The 21,351-nt window shown below is 42.5% G+C and overlaps 1 protein-coding gene across 1 annotated transcript in view; it reads left to right on the top strand.

Annotated features, from left to right (window-relative positions):
* Positions 1 to 7,159: 7,159 nt before the first annotated feature.
* The window catches only part of LOC114656994 (uncharacterized), a 229,653-nt gene continuing 215,461 nt past the window's right edge, over positions 7,160 to 21,351 (top strand). Inside the window, exon 1 of the mRNA XM_028808694.2 lies at positions 7,160 to 7,260. The gene's annotated coding sequence lies outside the window, so the exon portion shown is untranslated. The remainder of the gene's footprint in view (positions 7,261 to 21,351) is intronic.

Here is a 21,351-nt window from a genome sequence, read left to right as displayed (position 1 = left end):
GTGGATGGAGGAAAAGGATCTAAGGGTGCAGGAGGGAATGGCAACATGGAGGAGGTCAGACAGATATGGAGGGGCGAGGCTGTGGAGAGCCTAAAAAGTTAACAGAAGAATTTTGAATTGAATACGGAACTGAACTGGAAGCCAATGAAGCTGCTGTAAGACAGGAGTGATATGGTGAATAGGGGGGTTCTAGTAATGAATTCTGGACCAGTTGAAGCTTATAAAGAGATTTGCGAGAAAGACCAAAGAAAAGGGAATTGCAATGATCCAGACGAGAAGTGACGAGGCTATGAACGAGGATAGCAGTGGTGTGGAGAGTTAGGGAGGGGCGAATACGATTAACGCTACACAGGTGGAAATATGGAGTCTGGGAGATGTTATTGATGTAGGACTGAAAGGATAAAGTACTGTCAAGGATGACACCTATGGGGAAGACAGAGGAATTATCAATAACAAATGAAAAATGATCAGTTTTGGATAATATTGAATTTGTACCAATGACGACAACCTCAGTTTTGTCACTTGTTATTTAATTTAAGAAAATTTGAAGAAAACCAGGGTTTGATTTCTGCTATACAATCAATAAGCGAGGAGGGTGGAAAGGAAGAAATAGGTTTGCTAATGAGATAGAGCTTGGTGTCAGCATAACAGTGGAAGCTAATGTTATATTTACGAAAGATATTTCTGAGGGGAAGGAGGTAAATAATGAAAAGGAGGGGCCCCAGGACAGAGCCCACCTGAAGTGACAGCGGTGGGCTGGGATGTGAAAGTTTAAAGCTGAACAAACTGAGTGTGGCCTGAGAGGTAGGATCTGAACCGATCTAGTGGAGTGTGGGTAATGCCAATCGAAGATAATCTACTGAGAAGAGTCGTGTGACAAATAGTATCAAAGGTCGCACTCGGATCAAGGAGATAGATAGATAGATAGATAGATAGATAGATAGATAGATAGATAGATAGATAGATAGATAGATAGATAGATAGATAGATAGATAGATAGATAGATACTTTATTAATCCCAAGGGTAAATTCACATACATCAGCAGCAGCATATTGATAAAAAACAATATTAAATTAAAGAGTGATAACAATGCAGGTATAACAGACAATAACTTTGTATAATGTTAACGTTTACCCCCCACCCCGGACTAGAATTTAGCCAGGACACCAGGGTATAACCTACTCTTTACAAAAGATGCCCAGAGATCTTTAATGGCCATAGAGAAATCAGGATCTTGTTTTTACGTCTCATCCAAAGGAGAGTGCCATTTTTTGCAGTCACTGCGTCCCCGTCACTACATTGGGGCATTGGGGATCGCATACATAGACCATAGCGTAATCGTCAACTGCTGGCCACCTCACCAACATCTCTTCCAGCAGCAACCCAATCTTTCCCACCCAAGTTCTGGCATGGGCCTGAACAGGCTTAGCTTCATGTGGATAACCTACTGTGAAGTACAGGAGGTATGGCTGCCGGCTGCTGCCATCGGTGTTTTGAAAACAGAAGTTTCCAAGTAAGGCTACCACACCTCAGAGTTGCTTTCTTTATCCCACTGAGTAAGCCTTTTTAAATTTTCTACTTTCAAATAGTAGTGCAGAGCCCAAAGTCATTCTGAAGGAAAGGGTGGCACCGCATTCCTTCAAATGAAAGGAATGAATCGGTGGGCTAACAATCCCATAAAGACAGCTATCTTGTAGGGTGTTGCATTTAATCTATGAAGAGCATGATAAGAGTTTTTTTTATAGATGGGAATGAATGAATAAGTAAATGAATGAACTGACCTGAGTTTCAAGACAAGGACATGCTGGAGAGTCCTGTGTTGATTACTTTACTACTCCTCTGGGTGAACAGATGAACCTCCTCCTGATGTTTTTATGGAGTCCAAGGTTGAGCTGTCTGGCAAAAATTAATATCTGCCTTGTTTTAACTTTTACAGTTCATTTTATTTGGTAATAAAACAGAACACAACACAGTCAAGAAAACAGGAATAACATACTGTAGCAAGTTTGATGTTATGCTTCAAAAACAATTCATACTACCCACCTGACAAAGACAGCCTGATGAACCAGAGATCATCTAAAATTGAGACCACATTTTGAAACTGTCTTTTCCGTAGAATATAAAACATTTGCTTTCTAATTCTCTAGGGTGTAAAGTAATCCATGTATTTTATTTTCCTAGACTTTCAGTCATGATGCTGTTCAGTTTATGTTGTATATGGGAATGCTCCAAAAGACCATACAGACAGCACAAATGACTCTTGTTGCCTATGATCAGACAGACAGAGGCTACATCCACACTACTACAATTTTATTTAATAAACTGCATTTTAAATGAAGATAGATAGATAGACAGACAGACAGACAGACAGACAGACAGACAGACAGACAGACAGACAGACAGACAGATAGATAGATAGATAGATAGATAGATAGATAGATAGATAGATAGATAGATAGATAGATAGATAGATAGATACTTTATTAATCCATCCATCCATCCATTATCCAAACCACTGAATCTGAACACAGGGTTACGGGGGTCTGCTGGAGCCAATCCCAGCCAACACAGGGCACAAGGCAGGAACCAATCCCGGGCAGGGTGCCAACCCACTGCAGTACTTTATTAATCCCAAGGGGAAATTCACATACATCAGCAGCAGCATATTGATAAAAAACAATATTAATTTAAAGAGTGATAACAATGCAGGTATAACAGACAATAACTTTGTATAATGTTAATGTTTACACCCCCCGGTGGAATTGAAGAGTCACATATTATGGTGCAGGAACGATCTCCTCAGTCTGTCAGTGGAGCAGGATGGTGACAGCAGTCTGTCGCTGAAGCTGCTCCTCTGTCTGGAGATGATCCTGTTCAGTAGATGCAGTGGATTCTCCATGACTGACAGGAGTCTGCTCAGCTCCCGAGCCTGCCTTCTTCACCAGTTTGTCCAGGCGTGAGGTTTCCCTCTTCTTTATGCTGCCTCCCCAGCACACCACCATGTAGAAGAGGGCCCTCGCCACAACCGTCTGATAGAACATCTGCAGAATCTTATTGCAGATGTTGATGGACGCCAGCCTTCTTATGAAGTATAGTCAGCTCTGTCCCCTCTTGCACAGAGCATCAGTATTGGCAGTCCAGCTGCACTCCCAGGTATCTATAGGTCTGCACCATCTGCACATAGTGACCTCTGATGATCACAGGGTCCGTGAGGGGCCTGGGCCTCCTAAAATCCACCACCAGCTCCTTGTTTTGCTGGTGTTCAGTTGTAGGTGGTTTGAGTCGCACCATTTAACAAAGTCCTTGATTAGGTTCCTAAGGATGAGAATAGGAATTAAACCAGAATCAGCTGCCATAAGGAGGTCGTTAGTCATTTTTATAAGTGCCATTTCTGTACTGTGGAGGGGACGAAAACCAGATTGGGACTGTTCATACAGATTATTTTGAGATAAATGAGAGTGAAGTTGAATAGCTACTATTTTTTCAAGAATTTTGGAAATGAAGGGTAGATTAGAAATAGGACAGAAATTATTGAAGTTAGTAGGATTGGCACCAGGCTTTTTCAGTATTGGGGTTATTGCAGCAGTTCTAAAAGATGAAGGAACAGTACCAGTAGTGAGAGAAGAGTGGACTATAGCAGATATAAAGGGGACCAAAGAGGGGAGGCAGGCTTTGACTAGAACTGTAGGGAGGGGGTCCAGTTGACAGGTGGATGCCTTAGACTTACAGACAAGATCTGAAATTTCTGAGAAAGTAGGAAGCCGAAAAGAGGAAAATGAGTGAGTTGGTGGGTGAAATTCAAATGAAGTACTGGAGGAATCCTTACAGGGAGACTGATGAATCTTCTGGATTTTTTCATTAAAAAAGGACACAAGGGAAATGCAAAATTCATTTGAGTAAGAGCAAGAAGGTAAAGAATCGGTGGTTTGTGTGATATTGTTAAGTAGTGAAAACAATGACTTGGTGTTTCCTTCATTGGAAGAAATAATGAGAGTATAATAGTTAGATTTAGTTTGGGCAATACAGTCCTTGTAATAAAGTCTATGTTTTTTGTACATCTCTTTGTGAACAAAGAGTCCAGTTTTTTTATATAACCGTTCAAGTTGCCGGCCTTTGGCTTTCAAAAGCCAAAGTTCAGGTGTGAACCAGGGAGCAGAAAAGGAGAAAGAAATAAATCTAGTTTTTAATCTAGTTTTTGCTCTGTTCTGATTCCATCCACCCTTCCAATTTCTAAACCCACTTTATACCTACAGGGCCGTCCGCTCTGTTTATTGGTTTCTATTTTTGATTGATGGATGAGAATCGGAAATGGGGGTGTGGTCATGAGAGAAAGGAGGCGAGGAAGAGAAGGTCGGGCGCGTAAATGAAAGTCGAAACAGAGATTTCCAGTTCAGTACTTCAGGTTTATTAGCCCACGTCACGCCAGTCGGAAAGTGTTACGTTTAGTCAGAGTGTTGTGCTATCGGGGTGGGTCGGTGGAGTTGGGATGGGGACACCTGCTGGGAGGCACAGCAAAGCTATTTATGGGAATTCGACCGCTATGAGCCCCCATGCAACAAACCCCAGGTATATCTTCTATTTATTCGCTAAAAAAAAAGCCCAACTCCATCCAGAACGAAGATGGGGGGCCAAATTTGATCCCCTGGCAGTCCCGCTATCCATCCATCTTGTCCACACAGCCATTCGGCGGGAGGGAGTGGGCGCTTAGACGGCGATAGTCTGGAGTATACCAGCAATCATTGGGCTCAAGGCAGGAACAATACCTGGACAGGCCGCCACTCCAACGCAGGATGAACACACACACACACACACGGGCTAATTCAGCAACGCCAATCCACCTAAGAAATTCACCCAGACATGGGGAGAACATACAGACAGGGAACACCCGAGACGTGAACACCAGTGGCAGGCAGCAGCGCCATCATTGGCACCCTCATCATTTGTCCAATCTGTTAACCACGCCGCTTTATCTTTGCCTTCATCCAACAAATACAGTCAGTGGGGTTCTTCAGAGCGATGGAATAGAGGAATCATTTTGGGTTCCCAAAAAAAACATCTGCATGAAGTGCCTAAAAGGAACCATTAGCTTCATTACAAGGTCCTTAAATGAACAGATGATTTGTAAAGTGCAATAGGCTCCTGCTTTTAAAATGAGAATGACACGGGGATGAGTTCAGGGTTTCTTGATCTGTTAGCACCCTGCATTATACTTTAAGGATTTATTATTATTATTATTATTATTATTATTATTATTATTATTATTATTATTGTGGCAAGGTGGCACAGTGGATAGCGCTGCTGCCTCGCAATTAGGAGACCCGGGTTCACTTCCCTGGTCCTCCCTGCGTGGAGTTTGCATGTTCTCCCCGTGTCTGCGTGGGTTTCCTCCGGGCGCTCCGGTTTCCTCCCACAGTCCAAAGACATGCAGGTTAGGTGGGCTGGCGATTCTAAATTGTCCCAAGTGTGTGCTTGGTGTGTTTGTGTGTGTCCTGCGATGGGTTGGCACCCTGCCTGGGATTGGTTCCTGCCTTGTGCCCTGTGTTGGCTGGGATTGGCTCCATCAGACCCCCGTGACCCTGTAGTTAGGATATAGTGGAATGGATGGATTATTATTATTATTATTATTATTATTATTACTGGATGACGCTTTTATCTAAGGTGACATTTGAGAGATACGATTGGTTACATTTTTGTTTTTTTATTTGGAGCAGAGTGACTTGCTGATGGACACACAGTGTCAGTAGGGGGATTTGAACCCAAATCCACCAAAGCCTTAACCACTATGCCAGACTAACATAACCTTTTTAAAACCCAAAGGACTAATTTTGAATGCGAAGGACTCTTCCCAAAACAAAATGGTTGTTTGTGGAGTCAGTTTGGTGGTCCCCATATATATCAGCTACACTCACTCTCATCGAATGACTGAACGGGACATGACCACTAAGACAATAACGATCACGTGACCCTCGGTGGACCATGCGGCAGTTACCAGATTCTAATTTTGTTGTATTCCCAAGATGAATATACAGGTATATCATTAACCTTTATCATTATTATGTTATTGGGTGGCACGGTGGCGCTGCTGCCTCGCAGTTAGGAGACCTGGGTTCGCTTCCCGGGTCCTCCCTGCGTGGAGTTTGCATGTTCTCCCCATGTCTGCGTTGGTTTCCTCCGGGCGCAAAGACATGGAGGTTAGGTGGATTGGCGATTCTAAATTGGCCCTAGTGTGTGCTTGGTGTGTGGGTGTGTTTGTGTGTGTCCTGTGGTGGGTTGGCAACCTGCCCGGGATTGGTTCCTGCCTTGTGCCCTGTGTTGGCTGGGATTGGCTCCAGCAGACCCCCGTGACCCTGTATTCGGATTCAGCGGGTTGGAAAATGGATGGATGTATTATTATGTTATTATTGTATATGTATGTATTTTTATTGTTAAATGGTGGAGGCCCTTTTTGTAGAGACCGATTCAGCTGCACCATTTGCGGTTTTGCACCATATGGTCCACGGGAAATCCGGGAATTGAAAATCTCTGTAGTGCCCCCTTCACTTGATGCACAAAGCACGTGCTTATTTTGCTTAATGTGTGGAGCGGTGGCTCAGCGAGGGACCAGCCGCACAACCCAAGAAAATGCCATTAAAGAGACATTATTTTTAAGAGTGTACTACATCACCCTTAACAGATTCTCAGATTTGTAATCGAATATGACGACGTTATATGTCGATTATTTACAATTACGGGACGCCAAATCCACTGGTCTCAAATGCCCTTTACTCCATACCTGATAAAAGTTGACTTATTAGCGGAAATCATGCAGACTCCACCGGGAACTTTTTGGTGTGCGGTTTCAGCGCTACCCCTGCGCCATTGTGCAGCCCTCACCATGTATTCGCTGTGCTAATTCATTAATTTTTTAGGTTGAGTAAGAACGCGGCTTTTTCATTTAAAAACTACATTACCCATACTCTCTTTCGCGTCCATCGTAGGGTTTAGCAAATTATAGCTGCAATAAAAAGTGTTACTAAAAGGACTTTGTACAGGACTTACAACACGATTGCCTCGGAAATGTGCACTTATTGTGCACAAACTGAGAAAGATAATGACAAAGAGTCTGATGTCAGCATCTTAGACCGCGACGTGACCAGCAGTTAGCCCCGGTAGCGATTGTGAGAACAGAACGGCTGATGTGGTGAAACCCCCAGTCACTTGTGTGTGACCGCAAGCGCCGCTTCTCAACGAAGAGCCACTCATGCTCACTGACGGTCCAGGTAGGAATTGTCTGTTATCTGATGAGACCTCAGCCACCCATGTGCAGTCGTTGTGGTCGCTTCTGTGTTCGGCGCCGCACTGGATATCAGATCCTTGGGAGGTCATAAGGCTGCTCGGCAGCCGCCTATTCACGCGACCGCGCAACGAGCGCGCACCTTGTGAGTGTTTAACAGGTCGCTTGTTGTTTTCACCGTTTGGCGTGATGTTTTTGTCTACTGTTGGATTATTTTGAGTAGTGAGAAAAGCGCTATATAAATGTAAAGAATTATTATTATTATTGTTGTTGTTGTTATTATTATTATTATTATTATTATTATTATTATTATTATTATTATTACTTTATTGTGCCTTATATGCCTTGGGATGGGCATTCAATAAGAATATCATTGTCATGTTAATATATAACCGAGCCGAACGAACTACGAGTAAGAAAGTCTGAGCGTTTCAGATTGATTTAAGATGGAAACAGAACTGGACGGGGTGCAGTGGTTCTTGCCTTCACCCGTTACTCAAACCGCACCCTTCAATATGAACGTAATTAAGTTTGTATTTCTCTTTGCAGCTAACCACATAGCATTTAGCTGACAATTTTGCTTGGCACACCTGAAAAAACCTGTAAAAAGTTGCTTAAAGCTATCTTTAAATATACTGTAATGCGATATTCCTTAGGCTTAATCAGAGCTCCCTGTTGGCCATTTTAATGACATCAGAGTCAGTCGTGCATTTCTTATTAAATCAGCTTTCCATGAATTAACTGCACGCCCCAAATCAGTGGTGGGTAATGCCGGTGTTCTGACGATTTGTCCTAATTTGTCGAAGTATCTTACCGTAGTTTATATATGAAAATGTTAACATTTCTCAATTTATTTTATATACATCATTTAATGCCTGAAAGAGACACAGCCTGATGCAAAGATTTCACAAGACGGTCATTACTCGTGCATGGATACAATGGGCTGTACAAGATTAAAAGTCACACATGCAAAATATATAACTTATAAAATGTTGACAGTTAATACCTATGCAGTAAACTGTAATAAATGCATTAATGTAGTAAGGCTAATAAAAGCATACATATTACTGAAATACAGTAACACTTACCTCAAACTTCAACACTAGGTAGAAAAGTTGCGGAATTTTGGTCCGCGCATGCGTACTATAAGTGAATAGATCATTTCGATGGGTAGGATGTTTCGTTAGAACACCGGTCCTGCTGGAGGGCTGCAGATTTTTGTTCGAAGCCAATTTCTTAATGATAAGTCAACTGTTACTTGAGTATAATTACACTGGTCAACAAGCATTTTGCTACTGGGATTCTTTCACCTGTACTTTAACAAATTTCACTCCTGACTCCAAATCTGAAAATCGTTTTCATCCAGCAGCACGTCCCGTTTTTTAGTTATGATGTACCAGGTCTTGGACAACTAAGGTGACAGGACAGTAAAGGCGATGCGTTTCAGCATTTAAGAAATAAGTTTGGTCTCGAGAAAAATGAAGCCTAAATTAAGAAAGGTGTTTGTGTTGGCCCTGAAATCCGTGAACTGATGCTTGACGAGGAGTTCAAAAGGAAACTGAAGCCCACTGAATCAGCACCGTCATTCGTGCAGGTTGTCCAGAATTTTCTTGACAAGCACAGAGCAGAGATTTATACTGAGCTTGTGGAGAATATGCTGAAAGTATACTAGCTTACGGGAGCCAGAGTGTCACTGAAGATGTCATTTTTGACATTCTCATCTCGACTTGTTTTCCACCAAATCTAAGTGATGTCAGACCCGGGGGGGTTGGACTCCTTACGCACCGCCATCCACTGAAGAGCGACGTGGTCAGTGAGGGTCAATGAGGGTGAACTCCCGACCTAACAGGTAGTATCGCAGTTGAGTCACAGTCCACTTTATCGCCAGGGCCTTCCGTTCCGCATATCTCGTCTCCCGGTCAAGCAGTTTCCGGCTCAGGTGCATCATGGGGTGCTCGACACCGTTGATGCTTTGGCTGAACATGACTCCCAAGCCGGTGTTCAAAGCATCGGTCTGGAGAATAAAAGGAAAAGAGAAATTAGGGGTTTTCAATATAGGTGCTGTAGTCAGGGCCATCTTCAGGTCGCAGAACGCCCGCTCCATCATCACATCCCACACCACATGTAGCGGGGTCGACTTCTTTGTGAGATTTGTCAAGGGCGCAGGTCTCTCCGAAAAACGGGGTACGAACCGGCGGTAGTAACCCACTAATCCCAGGAAAGCTTGTACCTGCCGCTTGATTATCGATATGGGGCCAATCAAGAATGGCTTTGATTTTGGAGCACTGTGGTTTAACCGTACCTCCTCCCACCAGGTACCCCAAATACTAAGCTTCATCTAATCCAAAGAAGCATTTCTTGGGATTAATGCGCAGACTGGCCCTAGCTAGTGTCAGAATGACGGTGTAAACCTTCAGGACATGTTCATCCCACGTCCCAGAAAAAATGACGACGTCATCCAGGTAGGCGGCACAGTAGGCATTGTGGGGCTTTAGCACTCTATCTACCAGACGCTGGAAAGTCACAGGTGCCCCATGCAATCCAAATGGGAGGACTATGTACTGCCAGTGTCCAATAGGCATGCTAAATGCAGTTTTTTCTTTCGCGGATACCGTTAAGGGAATTTGCCAGTACCCCTTCGTCATATCCAAAGTAGTCAAATATCGTGCTGTCCCCAGCCGGCCATGGAGTTCATCGACCTGGGGCATGAGGTAGGCATTGAACTTGGATACCTGATTGAGACAGCGGAAGTCATTGCAGAACCTCCAGGTACCGTCAGGTTTGGAAACAATGACGATGAGACTGGACCAAGGGCTGTGGCTCTCCTCAATAACGTTCATGTCCATAATGTGTTGGACTTCTAATTCAACCTTAGCACGTTTTGCCTCTGGGAGGTGGAAAGGGCGTTCCCTGATGACCACCCCAGGTCCGTCACTATGTTGTGCTGAATCAGCAAGGTACGGCCGGGTGCCTCACTGATCACTTCCTGGACAGACAGAATTGCAGACTCCAGCTCCTGTCTTTGGGGGGCCAACAGTTTAGAGTAGGAAGTGGGCACGAGTACCATGACACGGTCTCCCGGTTGGTACTCCCGCAAGGAGGAGTTCCGATTATAATTCCGTGCCTGCGTTGATTGAGCCTTTGCCATGTGTTCTTTTAGCAGGGGTCGAATCTTTGCCAATCTGTCACGTAACTGTGCAATATATTCCAAAATGTTAGTGGAGGAAAGGGCCTCTCCTTTCCAGCCTTCCTTTAGTATGTCCAAAATTCCCCGGGCTTGTCGCCCGTACAATAATTCAAAAGGGGAAAGCCCCGTGGAGGTTTGTGGGACCTCCCGGTAAGCAAAAAGTACGAGGGGGAGGAGTTGGTCCCTGGTCCTATCATCTGTGCTGACTACTTTGCGGAGCATCTGTTTAAGGGTCTGGTTAAATCATTCGACAAGTCCGTCTGTCTGTGGATGGTAGACAGATGTCTTAAGATGCGTAATATGGAGTAGCCTGGCAACCTCCATGAACGTACCTGATGTTAAAGGCGTACCTTGGTCCGTGAGGACTTCTTTTGGTATACCTACCCGTGAGAAGAGCCCTACTACTTCCCGTGCAATACTTTTAGTATTGGCTGAGCGCAACGGAACAGCCTCTGGGAACCGAGTAGCGCAATCGACCGTCACCAGGATGTATCTGTGGCCTCTTGTGGAGGGCTTTAGGGGACCTACAAGGTTGACCCCGAGCCTCTCAAAGTGGATGTCAATGAGAGTGACAAGAGGAGCACAGTCCCTCCGAGGTATCTGGCGGAGTTGACATTCTGGGCAGAACTGACAAAATTGCCTGACCTCCTCATTTATCCCAGGCCAAAAAAATCGGAGCTTCACTTTCTCCAGTGTTTTTTCGTCTCCCGAGAGGGCATCTAGGGGGTAGGCGTGTGCCAGTTCACAGACGTCCCACCCGTAAGTCCACAGCACTAACAACAGCATCTGAACCTCGCCTTCATGCTCTGCCACCTAGTACAGCAGATCGTTTTTTAAAACAAAGTAGGGGCCCTGTGGTGTGGGAGTGTTGAGGTGATTTCCCTCCACGGAGACGATCACATTCCTGGCAAACTTCAGGGAATCGTCATTCCACTGTTCACGTTGAAAAGAGGCCGGCATAGACCGAAATTGAAAGTCTAGGCTGCATAAAGGATCGACGCCACTCCCCAAAGACGAGCTCTCTTCTCGTGGAGTCTTTGCCGGGGATGTTTCCAGGTCAAGGTCTGGAGTGGGGAAGATCATCTCCAGGCCTGTGACGTCATCACTAGTTGCCAGAGAACATGGCGTGGGAGCACTCAGGACAGACTCCGTCCTGTCCATTATCAGACCCAAGTTAGGTTTGGGAGGTGTGCAGCGCTTACCGCTTTTCTTCTCCAAACAGTCCCACCCCAATATAACTAGATAGGGAGGTTCGGGCAAGACAGCTACTACCAACTGTTTGGGTTCAGCCTCCCAGGTTTTAAAGCACTTGGCGGACTTATGATCACCATGGGTTACAGGGAATTTAGTCATAGTGCCTCCTTGTCTCTGGAACTCGCTACCACAAAACATTTGGGACACAGATTCCCTACCTATTCTCAATCTCGTCTTAAAACATATCTATTTAGATTAGCTGACACCACATGACCTTAGGCTGTATTCTTATTGCTGTATTTTCAGTTCCATAGATATAGATATATGTATATGTGAATGTGTACATTCATGTTTTTGTTGGTTTTATGATTTTATTAGGGTGGCACGGTGGTGCGGTGGGCAGCGCTGCTGCCTCGCAGTTAGGAGACCTGGGGACACGGGTTCACTTCCCGGGTCCGCCCTGCGTGGAGTTTGCATGTTCTCCCCGTGTCTGCGTGGGTTTTCTCCGGGCACTCTGGTTTCCTCCCACAGTCCAAAGACATGCTGGTTAGGTGGATTGGCGATTCTAAATTGGCCGTAGTGTATGCTTGGTGTGTGGGTGTATTTGTGTGTGTCCTGTGGTGGGTTGGCACCCTGCCTGGGATTGGTTCCTGCCTTGTGCCCTGTGTTGGCTGGGATTGGCTCCAGCAGACCCCCGTGACCCTGTATTCGGATTCAGCGGGTTGGAAAATGGATGGATGGATGATTTTATTATCTGTACGGTGTCCTTGGGTGTTTAGAAAGGCACCTTGAAATAAAATATATTATTATTATTATTAAAAGAAGAAAACCGCATGGAACCAAAATGTTACTTCTGCCACTTTGTTGCAAGTACCACTTCTTCTGCTCCTGACAGTATGTAAGACCATTACAGAAAGGAAGATCGTATTCAGTAGTGAACCATCAGTGCAATACAACTACAACCTTGGGCACTCATGCAAGACAGAGGAAGTCACTATTACCATTTTACAGTGTTTGCTTTTCTTTTTCTTATTTTTTGCTTGCGCCTTAACCTATCGTCTATGGGGAAGGAACGAAAACTTTCAATTTGTCAAAAATTTCGATCTCTGGTTTTCGAAGAACTGTTGTGATGTGAGATTTTGCATATAAGTTGATAAATATTTTGCATGTCTTTATTTGTAACTTAGGCAAAGCAATGTAATATTAGTGTTACATTAGTGAGAGGGCGGCACGGTGGCGCAGTGGGTAGCGCTGCTGCCTCGCAGTTGGGAGATCTGGGGACCTGGGTTCGCTTCCCGGGTCCTCCCTGCGTGGAGTTTGCATGTTCTCCCCGTGTCTGCGTGGGTTTCCTCCTGGCGCTCCGGTTTCCTCCCACAGTCCAAAGACATGCAGGTTAGGTGGATTGGTGATTCTAAATTGACCCTAGTGTGTGCTTGGTGTGTTTGTGTGTGTCCTGCGATGGGTTGGCACCCTGCCCAGGATTATTTCCTGCCTTGTGCCCTGTGTTGGCTGGGATTGGCTCCAGCAGACCCCCGTGACCCTGTGTTTGGATTCAGCGGGTTGGAAAATGGATGGATGGACATTAGTGAGAAGCATTCATGTTTACAACTCCCCACCACCTCTTTCAGGAATGGGTTTCTTTGAATTTTACGACAGAGTTGGGGGGAAAGTACCTTAAACAAGTTTGGCTACTGTTTCTCTGAAGTCACTCAGTCAACCCCCATAGGAAAGTCAGGCTGCCTAACTGGCAAACTTTAGCTCAACAAATGGTTTTGGGGGGCAGGTGTGAAGGTGTTCTATTCCCCCATTGGTCTAAAGTATGGCTGTTTGGAACTGACTTGTACTAGTACTGTGACGCCCTATTGGCTCTAGGAGTTGGACAGAGAATCTATAAATGTGCTCACTCCCTCACTCTCTCTCTGTTACCAAACTGATGCATGAACTGAAAAGGACAACACAATGAAGAGCACAGCTTGGCAGCCATATTGAGACAGGCATGCGGCCTGTTCTAAAAAAAGCTGACCACCAATGATGCCTGAACTAGAGACATTTTAAGTAACTAACAAGTCTGTGTGCTGCCTGAACCACACATCACCATTTATCAGATTGTATGGTTGCCAATATTCAAATGTACTTTGCATATTGTTATTATTTATGAATATTACCAATAATACATTGTTTAAATTGTAACTTAACTCCTGCTTGTCTTTTACTACACCTAATTGCCTGAGGTTATAGATGTAGAAGGGAAGGTGGGGAGAAGTTATATACTATAATACCTTATAAACAGTGGTAAGTCTGTGAGATTTGAGGCATTCTGACAAAGGCTACTTATTAATAATACAATAGGGGAAAGTAGAGCAATATATTACTCTACCAAGACAAAACATCAACGTATTAGGGTCCCCTGATACCGAAAACACTGATATCTCGATGATGGGTGTGTGTCTGTCTGTGTGTGTGTGTCCCAATTTCTTTAGGATTGTCTAGAGCTAAAATGGTTGGATGAAAAAAATATCAAGCTTGAAACTTAAGCCTGTTACGAGATGACAATATACTGATTAGTTTTTGTGCCAAAACATGTAAGAGAAAGAGGCACTCTAGAGCCGTGTTCTTCAACTGGTGGTCCGTGGAAATTTTCTGCCGGTTGGTAAAAAATTTCACTCAAATCATGTAGCGGCTACATGATTTGGGCACTACATTGTTGTGGGGTGAGTGGGACGCTTCATGCGACAACGAGTATAGGCGAAGTGCACGGCCGCCAAATGCAGGTATTGCGCCAGCTCGCTTGTCGACAACATATCGCAAAAATTCTTATTTTATTGCACACATGCATATTGTTTTCTAATATTGTGTTGTGGTATTTCAGAAAACAAATTATTTCTTTTATAAAATTTGAAACCCTACAAAATGGACTCAAAAAAGTCAAACAGTAAAACCTTTTAACCTTCTTTAGTAGAGGCAAGGACAATATTCAGGAGAAAAGCAGTGATGATGCCGAAAGTATGCCAAGTACTAGTGGTTCAAGTTTAGAAGAAACAAAGATAAAGAAATATGTTGTGTGGGACATGGCCGGCCTTTTATCCCGGCCAATACCCCCAGGCCGCCAGGTGGAGCCCTTCATGCAACATAGAGGTGCCCCGAGTTCCAGCAGGGCATCATGGACAGTGGAGTTTTTCATCACAGCCCTGCTGGATACCAGGGGACGCTGCAAGAAGGTCCAGAGACTATTATGTGCCCTATAACCCGGAAGTACGTCGTAGTCATAGCGACAGGAAGAATGACGTGCTTCCGGGGTGAAGAAGAAGAGTTTTTATATGACCCGGAAGTGTTCCTAGTCACGTGGACAGAGAGGGCGAAACACTTCCGGGTCAAGGACTATAAAAGGACTATGGGAAATCCCAGACATTGAGCTGAGCTGGGTGGAAGGGTGGCAACGCGTCTGGGAGTGTGGAGGATTATTGAGTATTGTATTATTGTGTTTATGAGTATTGTGGAGTGGAGGGTGCTTTGTGCACTGTATTGTCCGAATAAGTATCTATCTATCTATCTATCTATCTATCTATCTATCTATCTATCTATCTATCTATCTATCTATCTATCTATCTATCTATCTATCTATCTATCTATCTATCTATCTATCTATCTATCTATCTATCTATCTAAATATAATTATTGGACTTTTACCTGGTGTCTGGAGTCAAGTCTGAGAGTTCAAGAGGACGACAGCACCCTCTGTCTGTCACAGTTGATACTCCGGAATGTGAATTACAAAACAAAAAGAGAAAAGGAAACGTTGCTATGCATTAGGATAAACATTTAAAGCTTGGTTGCTTGGTTTCATTGTAGCCTCTGACAGTTAACTATCGCCACAGCCTTTGTGTGTAGTATGTTCCAAAATTCTGTCAGATGATGCTATGAAACTTTCCAAACCTGCTCATCATCTGCATTCAAAGTACAGAGATTTTACTGATAAGCCACTGGACTTTTTTGATAAAATTACGGGACCAGATGAAAATTCAGAAAAGTCAAATGAAAATGATGACGACTAGTGACAAGTCGCTGCTTCTAGCGTCTTATTCAGTTTCTCTTTGAATAGCTGAAATGAAAAAAACATTTACTATTGGTGAGAAGTTAGTAAAGCCTTGCATCTTAAATGTTGTACGAGAAATTTTGGGTCCTCAAGCCACTAAAAAACTAGAGGCTGTACCGCTTTCGGACACCACCATTCAGAGAATTGCTGATATGGCCATGAATATTGAAAAGCAAGTTGCATAGGGGATGAAGAAATTGAGATGTTTTGCGGATCAACTTGATGAATCAACTGACTTGAGTAACCATGCTATCCTAATTTGCTTCGTGAGGTATAGTGAAGATGAAGACTTAAGGGAAGAACTTCTTTGTTTCCTTGACTTACCTGGACGGACCACTAGTTCAGAGATATTTAATGCTCTTGATGAGTATTTTCAAGTGCACAGCTTAGACTGGAGCAAATGTGTTGGAGTGTGTATGGACAGTGCTGCAAGCATGACTGGATGTTGCTCAGGAGTAGTTGTGAAAATAAAGGACGTTGCTCATCCAGAGGTTTTGTCCACTCACTGTATGATCCAACGGGAGCACCTAGCTGCAAAGAAGCTTTCTACTGAACTAAGCACTGTGATGAATGACACTGTGAAGATCATTAATTAACTCCTCAAATTTGTTTTCAGCCTTTAGCAGCCAAACTGACCCTAACATTACCCGTGTGAGCCATTCTCCTTAATCTATTCCATATGACTTCACATCTTCATATGAATTATGTCTTGACAGGCATCTTTTGCCATTTCTATGGAATATATATTTTTATAGTCTTGTTTTGTTTTGTGTTTTTTTTTTTTTGTTCACTTAGTGTGATTTACCTGAAATGATTTGACTTCCTTATTCAACTTCCTCATAACTTTGGTGAACATGTAATTAATATCTTAGCATGAAACGGTCACATCAGTGAACTGACAAAGGAAATTTTAGAGACAACCAGGGGAAACGCTGTCCCGTGAGTCACCATGCTGAAACGCGTCACTGACACCCAACTGTTCTCATGACCTCCTAGTATTTCATAACTGAGAGGAACCAGTGGCAAATTAGAGACACAACAATACCGGTTCAAAGTGTCCATATTTATAACTAAAAAGTGCCCAAAGTGTACTCAATATATGTATAATGTGAATAAAAATGAAAGTTATAAATAGTTCAAGGAAAACCTGCCTGATTCAACATCACTTCCGCTTCCAGCAGCCAGAACGATGACACTTCCAGTTTCAGTGCCTAGACTGGCGTAACTTCTGGTTCTGGCCATAGACATATATAGATAGACGCCGCATTCACTGTATTGCCCAGTCGACATGATACGTCAGCGCGTACGCCATATTGCGAGTGGCAAAAGTGCCATTTAAACTAATACAGGTAAACGTGGAAACCGGATTTTCTGATGAAAAAACAATAACGTTTACAACAGTATCGTTTACATACAACAGATTTTGGTGAATCATTTAAATGCAATTATTTATATCCATTTATCCACTAATAATGACAATTATTAAATAACTAGCAAAATACCCACGCTTCGCAGCGGAGAAGTAGTGTGTTAAAGAGGTAATGAAAAAGTAAAGGAAACATTTTAAAAATAACGTAACATGATTGTCAATGTAATTGTGTTGTCATTGTTATGAGTGTTGCTGTCATATATATATACATATACACATATACACACACATATACACACATATACAGATATATTATATATACATATACACATATATTTTTTATATATATATTTTTTATATATATATATATATATATATATATATATATATATATATATATATATATATATATATATATATATATATATATATATACACATACATACATACATATACACACATAGATGCACTTACAATAACATAGAAATCAATATAAACAACATTAACATCATTATCATATGAGAATATGAAGTAATATATAAGAAGCACATTTCATATAAATATAAATTATTAAACAGTAAAATGTTCTTCAATAATTTGCTACCGTGGCTTTTCGTTGGTCTGTCCAGGATTTTAAATCACCTGTAGCTTGCAAACCGTTTCACGTATTGACTTGAAATGTGGTACACATATAATACGTCACGTCTGCTATCCGCTTTATGGGTGATGAATGTATTACTCTTTTTATGTTTATTTTATTTTAGAATCAACTCCTATCTGCGCACACCAGGGCGGCCGTGGGCAGATGCGTATGGTGTATTCACTCCATGTTATCGTGCATTGCGCTGTCACTGGTATTTTCATAAAAGAATTTGAACAATATATAAGAAGCGTATAAATTATTAAACAGTAAAACATTAACATTTAAGAAGTAAAGTTACATTGAGTACTACTGCAGTGCCTTCGGGTATACCTCATTTTTTCTTTGCCCATTACATGCTTAAATGTATACATTTTTTGGTGCACCTACCCGAGAACAAGCGACATATAACCGACCGTGGGAGAAGCATGGATTTTAAACACGCGTTGAGTTCATCTGCTGGTCTCCCTCGTGGAATAACTGGTAATGTTTGAGTAAAATGTACAGCGAGTAAAACGACATTACCTCCTTTTTTTTTTTACGATCTCTGAGATCTTGCTTTTTTCGGTTCAAGGCTTCATAAGCTCTTTTATGTTCAATGTTGTACTTAATAAGTACTAATTATCCCAAACCATCATCTTTGAATGTTGCAAGACTTTCGCCTTGTATGTAGAGCGGGGTAATTACATTCATTGCATTCCTAGTCTGAATCACAATGTGATTGTATGGGTGGTTACCTGGCACTGTAGGGTTTCCACCCGTCTTTTAAAATATCGTGCCGCGTTTGAGAATGAAATTGCGCGTCCCGTTTTGAATCAATACTGGACGGGATTTATCCCGTATTTTTTTTATCATTTTTTTTTTTAAAGCAGCGTCTCATGCAAATCATCCCACACGCATTTTATGAAGATGCCTCCTTTCCTACTTTTGATTGGGTAATACTTGATGTCATCATTAGTTTGATTGGTGTTTTTAACTGTCCAGTGAGGAGGGCGTGTCTTTTAAGTACAGTCTGCAAAGTGTTGGCACTGACATGTTGCATCAGCGGCATAGTTGAAGCCCCTAACGTTGCGGTCAGCAAGTCGGCTAACATCCGCCATGTGCCGTCTTTCAGTTGCGAGAAGCAGATCATAGAATGGTTGAAACTGTTGCCCCCTAACGTTGCGCCACGGCGTGTGCTTCGTTTATACCTCGTGTCTTCTCATTAAACTTTTATCTCGCGAATATGTTATTGCAATCCGCAGCGGGAGCATTTCTATTAACTTAATTTAAAGTTACGTTTTACACCGTGCTTTGTTTCCCTTATGAACATGCTTGTATGCTTAACTCGCTCCGTTCTCAATTGTTTAATTAATTTTTTGCTCTTCGCTGTTTGAGGCTGTTCCTCCATTTCCCCCTACTTCGTTGTTTTATCTCGCGAATATGTTATTGCAATCCTTAATGGGAGCGTTTCAATAAACTGATTGAAAATAGTTTTGCATTTAGCTTTTTAGTAAAAGGCGAGCTTTTAAGCCTGAGAAATCACCCCGTAAATGCACACGTTTAATTGGACATGTGTTAATATGTATGCTCACACAGTATTAAAAGACAGTCAAAAATTAATGTAATTTACCTTCGTTCCCGCGTGTGACTCGTGCTGTAAATGTCTTCCTTGTTTTTAGTTCACGTGATTACGTAGGAGGCGTGATGACGCGATACGTGACTCCGCCTCCTCCATTACAGTGTATGGACAAAAAATATGTTCCAGTTATGACCATTACGCTTTGAATTTCGAAATGAAACCTGCCTAACTTTTGTAAGTAAGCTGTAAGGAATGAGCCTGCCAAATTTCAGCCTTCCACCTACACGGGAAGTTGGAGAATTAGTGATGAGTGAGTCAGTGAGTGAGTCAGTCAGTGAGGGCTTTGCCTTTTATTATTATAGATAATTATTATTATTATTATTAAATAATTCCTCCCATATAAGTAACATTTCTCGGACTGCCTTCTTCCATCTCTGAAACATTTCTAGACTTTGTCCTGTTCTTATGCAACACAGTACTGGAGTATTGGTTAATGCCCGAGTCACCTCACATATAGATTACTGTAATGCTATTCTATCTGGCATCCCATAAAAACTTATCCACCGCTTACAATTTCTTCAAAATTCTGCTGCCAGAATAATAACCTGCTGTTCTAAATCCACTGAACATATTACACCTACTGCATTCTCTCTCTACTTCACTGGCTCCCTGTTAACTACCGATTACAATACTAAATACCGCTCTTAACATTTAAAGCTGTCCACATCGTCGCTGATCTCCTACAGACTTACACTCCTCTCGCTCACTCAGATCCTCATCTGCAGCTCGACTTTCTGTACTGCACATCAAACTCAGTTCTATGGGAGCTCAAGCATCTCCCCTAGTGCTCCTCAACTCTGGAATTCTCTTCCCTCTCATATCCATCAGCTCGATTCAATAACACATTTTAAAACTGCCCTCAAAACGTATCTTTTCAAACTGGCATACAAATTGTGAATTTTGCACTGTTACTGCCAGTTATCTTTGTTTGTCTTTCTTTTAACAGTGAAATGATCCACTCAATGACAAAAATAAACAATTTTATTGTATACAAATTGGCTTAATAATTTCTGAAAACATTTCACTCATTCCTCTCTCAATCTCTCTCTCTCTCACACACACACAATGTGGTTACTTAAATATATATACAGGATAGGATCTAAAATCCATGAAACAGAACTCTCTTCCATAGCAAATTCCATGTGTTGCCACTCTGTAATTTGAGAGTATTCAGTCTGGCAATGTGGTGCAGCCTTAGTTTGTGGAAGACAGACACGACTAAAGACATGAGCATAAAATGATGTCAATTTCAAACTGTGTATCCTCAATGTGCTCCTTGAGAAAAAACACATCATCTGAACCAATCTCAGCCCGGACAAACTGATTGATGAAAGATACACTGACAGCTTGCCCTAATGTCAACTGTCAGATAACACGCTCTGCTACTTTGACCACCTTGACTGGACCCTCAGAAGGAATCCTCAGACCTCCTTTGTTTTTTAATGTAAGCGAGTGGTAGCTTTGATCATATGATGTCGGCACAGCGTCTAGCACGGCACACATCACAGGACAGCTTTCTCAAAATCCCGTCTACTGGCTACCTCCCACTGCTTCCTGAGGTGGATTTCTTTGGGAAACCTTCAAAGTTTGAGAAATGTTAACAGCTAACAACAATGTACATAGTTAGTGACTAAATACGTTTAGCCAAAATGTTGTTTGGAGGCTCACTTGAGCACATAAATGCATAGCTTTGCTAGCTTAGCCTGGCGTAGCTAAAGTTAAGATTATAAAATGGGATTTTCTAATGGTCAAATATAACCAAAACAATTGTTCAGCTTTACCTATGAAATGTAATCCCTGTGATCTGGTTTGGAGCGTACAGCGGTTTGTACAATCCCAAGCAGCACATGGGTGAGGCATCTTTATCTGTTACTTCACTCCACAGCAGTGCCACTCGCAATATAGTGTGTGGACGATCACTTAGACAAGACAGCAGGTGTGGTCATATAGCAGCTTTATTTTAACATCGTCAC

This window comes from Erpetoichthys calabaricus, chromosome 9 (assembly GCF_900747795.2).
Source record: "Erpetoichthys calabaricus chromosome 9, fErpCal1.3, whole genome shotgun sequence".
Taxonomy (NCBI): Eukaryota; Metazoa; Chordata; class Cladistia; order Polypteriformes; family Polypteridae; genus Erpetoichthys; species Erpetoichthys calabaricus.
This window is presented reverse-complemented; position numbering and strand designations above follow the sequence as displayed.